The 5,059-nt window shown below is 45.5% G+C and overlaps 1 protein-coding gene and 1 non-coding gene across 2 annotated transcripts in view; one reads left to right on the top strand and one right to left on the bottom strand.

Annotated features, from left to right (window-relative positions):
- The window catches only part of Fbn3 (fibrillin 3), a 66,341-nt gene that overhangs the window by 35,897 nt on the left and 25,385 nt on the right, over positions 1–5,059 (top strand). The gene's annotated exons all lie outside the window — the stretch shown is intronic.
- On the bottom strand, positions 4,520–4,626 carry LOC113458363. The gene has a single exon (XR_003378739.1). It is a non-coding gene; the product is annotated as a U6 spliceosomal RNA (small nuclear RNA).

Consider the following 5,059-nt stretch of genomic DNA (forward strand, 5'->3'; position numbering starts at 1 on the left):
TCTCTCTCTCTCTCTCTCTCTCTCTCTCTCTCTCTCTCTCTCTCTGTAAATCTTAAAAGACTTTAATTTTGTGTTTACATGTGCAGTACTCGTAGAAGCCAGAAGAGGGCATCAGATACCCTGGAGCTGGCTCAGTGAATGCTCTGCAAGAACAGTGCATGCTCTTAACCACTGAGCCATGTGTCCAGCTCCTCTTCTAGAAATGTATTCATGTCCTCTTATCAACCTGATTTAGGGGCAGCATGCAATTATTCATTCTATTGTCTTATGATTCCTGAGCTTCTGTATGGTTGGAAGTAATGGCCCCACTTCACGTTTTCATTGCTCTTAGTCTTTTTCATATTGTCTCTTAGTGTCAGTCCTGGTTTCTGTTGCTGAGAAAAGATATCATGACCAAGAAACAAACAAAAAAAAAAAACATCATAGGGAGTCTCAGTGTGGGTGCTCATGCCACAGTGTGCACGTGACAGTCAGAGGACAGCCTTGGGTCAGTCTTTGCTTCCTCCTTATCTAAGACAGGGTCTGTTTGCTCCGTGTGCTCCAGGATAGCTACCAGAGCTATGTGGGATCTGGGGGTGCAGACTCAGATCCTCATGTGTGTGCAACTATCGCCACCTTCCTGGCCCAAATATCTGTATGATTTTAAGCTAGTGAAACCAAACAGAAGTCAATAATAAAATGTCTTCGCTCGGCCTGGGATAGGGAACCCCCGAGGGAGCCAACCAGACAGTCTCTGACATTTCTCACGTGTCCTCTTCCACCCTTTCCTCCCCTGCAGATATCGGTGAATGCTCCACACACCCAGACATCTGTAGCCCTGGCCCAGGCTACAGTTTAGGTAATTACACCTGTATCTGCCCTGCAGAGTTCCTGCAGGTCAGCAGTGGCAACAACTGTGTCTGTAGGAAGTGTGATGACTTGGGCTTGAGGGGTGGAAGGCTAGTGGTTGCTATGGGAAGGACTGCAAAGGCCCTCAGAGCCTTGGAAGGTGCAGAGAGAGGTATATTTGAAAGAAGAAACAGAGTACATCTGCATATATTTGATGTGCTTATGATGTGGGAGTGTCATATATCAATCTGTTGATTTCATTGGTTAAGCAATAAAGAAACTGTATGTGTGTGTGGTGTGGTGTGTGTGTGGTGGGTGTGTATGTGTGTGGTGTATATGTGGTGTGTGTGGTGTTTGTGGTGTGTATGGGGTGTGGGGGGTGTGGGGTGTGTGTATGTGGTGTGTGTATAGTGTGTGTGTGTGTGTGTGTGTGTGTGTGTGTGTGTGTGTGTGTGTGTGTGTGTGTGCCGGTGTGGGTGTATTTACTGGTACATGCACTTATGGACGCCAAAAGTTGACATCAGGGTGTCTTCTTCAGGCAAGTCTCCACTCTAGTTTTTTAGAGCTCCTCATTTATTTTGGCCACAGTGGCTGACCAGGAAAACCCAGAGGTTTGCCTGCCTCTGCCTCCCTCATGATGCTAGAAACAAGCATGCACCACCCACCCAGCTTTTATACATGGCTCTGTGATTTAAACTCAGATCCTCGTGCTGCAGAGGCCTGCACTTCATCAGCTGAGCCACCTCCCTGGTCCTCTCTTTAATAAGGGTTATAAGCATGGCTGGTGCTTTATCCAAAGGAAAACATGCGGGAAGTCTCCCACCTGTGTTCTGGGAAGTACCCTGAATAGACTTGGGGCAGCCTTGAACCCAGAGATAGTCAACACAGAGTAAAGGAAGGTGGGAGGCCAGGCAAGGGCTGGCTGTAGGTGCGTGGAGGTGCAGCACTTAGGGTGGGCAGCGGTATGGTCTGGGGTTCTGTTTTTCTCCACCCAGCTCCTCTGTGGAACTAAGTGCCAGGGTTCATCACTGACATCCGCATGGCAAAGTTTCTTGGTGAGTGGTCACCAAACCTTCTACCTACAGCCTCAGCTTCCTTCACCCAGCCCTTTCCCTTCCTACTGCCTCTTTCCTTCTCCCTTCCCTCCTCATTGTTGGCTCCTACAAGTACCTGTGCTTCCCTAGCCCTGTGGCAACCCACAACAGTACCTGTGCAGGTGAGCTGCCTGGGTTGGTGGATAAGTGGCCTTATGACTGGGACACAGGATTCAGTCAGTAAAGGCAGTTTCCACCAAACCTGGTAGCCTGAGTTCAGTCCCCAGTGACTGATTCCCTCTGACCTCTAAACACGATTCATAATGCACACATAAAATAAATAGATAAAACATAATTTAAAAAAGAATAGGTGGGGGGAAAGTCACCCAATCACTGCAGGCAAGAGATCTGAGTCCCAGAGCAACTTCCAGCATGTCTCAGGGGAATCTGCTGTAGTATCCAGGTTCCTGTGTCTCATGGCAAAGAACTAGACCAGGGACACATGGTTAGAAATAGAAATAGAAATAGAAGGCTGGAGGCGTGGAGCCCTGACTGCTCCTCTAAAGGACTCAGGTTCAATTCCCAGCATCCACACGTAGACTCACAACCAGTTCCAGAGGATCTGACACTCATTTCCCGCCTCCATAGGAACCAGGAATGCACATGGTGTAAAGACATATGAAGGCATACACACAAAATAAACACATAAATAAAATTTAAATTATTTTTAAGATGTATTTTTTTGTTTTGATTTAGGGTTTGATGTTTTTGTTTTTGTTGTTTTGGTTTGGGTTTTGATTTTTCAAGACAGAGTTTTTCTGTACAACTGGACTGACTATCTTGAACTCATATCCTGAACTCATTTCTTAGACCAGGCTGGCCTCAAACTCAGAGAGATCCATCTGCCCCAGCCTTGTGAGTGCTGGGATTAAAGGTGTATGCCACCACTGCCTGACTTAACATTTACTTTTTAAGAACTTTTTCTTTTCCTTTCGAGATTATCATATAATTACATTATTTCTGCCTTCCCTCTCCTGCCCCCAAATCCTCCCATGTACCCCTCCTTGCTCTCTCTCAAGCTCATGGCCTCCTGTTTTGTTAATACTTGCATATATGTTTATGTCTATTCATATATATTCCTAAGTATGACTGTATCAGACTGCATAATGTTACTTTTATGTAGTAGTAGGAGCGGCGGAGCTGCTTGTGCCTCTGAGCTGCGGCATGCAATGTGGCGCCACTCTGTAGTAATACGAGCGGCGGGGCTGCGTCACCGGCACTCGGCCACCCACATGGCTAGCTCTAGCTTATGCCCCGAACTAATTACACCGAAACTGTATTCTTTTAAACACTGCTTGGCCCATTTCTATCTAGCCTCTTCTAGGCTAGCTCTCGCACCTGGACTAGCCCATTTCTAATAATCTGCTGTAGCCCAAGAGCTGGCTTACCAGGAATGATCTTAACCTGCGTCTGCCTGGAGTGGGAGAATCATGGCGACTCCCTGACTCAGCTTCTTTCTCCCAGCATTCTGTTCTGTTTTCTCCGCCTACCTAAGGGTTGGCCTATCAAATGGGTCTAGGCAGTTTCTTTATTAATAAGAAATCACTCCCACATCACTTTTATGTGTGTTTTCAGGGCTGACCGTTTGGTATTGGATAACCAATTAGTGTTCTTCCGCAGGGAGGACTATTTCTCCCATCTCAGCATTCCTCAGTAGCTTGTAGTTCTTTGTTTAGGGTTGAGGTCTCCTGGGCTTTACCCTGTCCACTTTGCCTTATCTATTGTTCTTTGTCTCTGTTCAGCTTATGTTTGGGCACTCATATTGATGAGACTTTATGGGTATAGTTTCAGACATTACTAGGAAATACAATACCACAGCAAATTTCTTGATCCCTTAATCCTCTGGTTCTCACAATCTTTACACCTCCTATTCTGCACTGTTCCCTGAGTTGTGTAGTAGATGTATCCATTGGGATTGGGCTCCACAGCTCTGCGTTTAGATTGGTTGTAGTTTTCTGGAGTGCTCTCTGTCTCTTGCACTGGGAAGCTTCCTTGATGAAGGGTGAAGATTACACTTATATGTTAGTAAAAAGACAAATATTTAGAGTGTAATTGGGGATCATGCCAGTTTAGTAAAGTGGTGGTTACAGGCTCTCCTTCTGAGATTCATGACTTCACTAAAATCGAATTATTGGCTAGGTTTCTAGTCCCAGGCATGGTCTCCCTCTTGTTGAATAAGTCATAGGTCCAATTAGAGAGCCGTTGGTGTGCCATTACCACCCCTAGGGTTATCATGATAAGCTGGTCACTGTTGTAGATTATGGGAGTCGTAGCTGGGTAGGACTGTCGGTTACTTCCTCCTTTGGCACCTTCTGATCCCATGAAAGCTAGCCCTCAGAGGGGCCATTCAAGTCAGTTCCAGCTCTGGGTCATCTGGTCCTTGCACCTGAATGCATGATGTGTCTCCAGCAATAGGGACTTATCTTCTGCCTCTGGGGACAACAGCAATGACCTAAAATGTTTTGTGAGTCTCTTGAACAGCCCTTGAAACAGCACTAAAGACGACTTTCTTGTGTCTGGTACTGGAATTTTTGTTAGTTGGTTTGGGGTTCTTGGAGGGATAGTTTTCAATTTTATTTATTTAAACTTTTTTATACAAAACTATGGAATGCTTCACATGTTTGCATGTCATCCTTGCACAGGGACCATGCTAATCATCTCTGTATTGATCCAATTTTAGTACATGTGCTGCTAAAGCAAGCACTTATTTAAACTATGTAAGTATTTCTACAACCAGACTTACAGATATCATAGTGGTTTTTCAGGTAAGTGGTTAATAGTATGATTTCTTATGATCTTTTTCAGATATCCTTACTGTTATTTTACCTTCCTCCCTTCTCCTGTGTTTATCTCACTCCCTTCCCTAACCAGAGGCCCCTTTTCCCCATTTCCCTGACCAGATCACTTGTACCCAACTATTCCTCTGTTCAGTTGCTTTCCCACAGCAGCATTGGTCCCTTTTTCCTTTCTTGCTTTCTTCAATTACTCCAGGACATGTCCTCACATCTGAAGACTCCTCACATAGGAGTCTCCAATGAGAGAGAACGTGCAGTGTGTGTCCTTCTAGGTCTGGGTCTCCAGTGAGAGAGAACGTGCAGTGTGTGTCCTTCTAGGTCTGGGTCTCCAGTGAGAGAGAA

The sequence above is a fragment of the Microtus ochrogaster genome, unplaced genomic scaffold, assembly GCF_000317375.1.
Source record: "Microtus ochrogaster isolate Prairie Vole_2 unplaced genomic scaffold, MicOch1.0 UNK15, whole genome shotgun sequence".
In the NCBI taxonomy this organism is placed as follows: Eukaryota; Metazoa; Chordata; class Mammalia; order Rodentia; family Cricetidae; genus Microtus; species Microtus ochrogaster.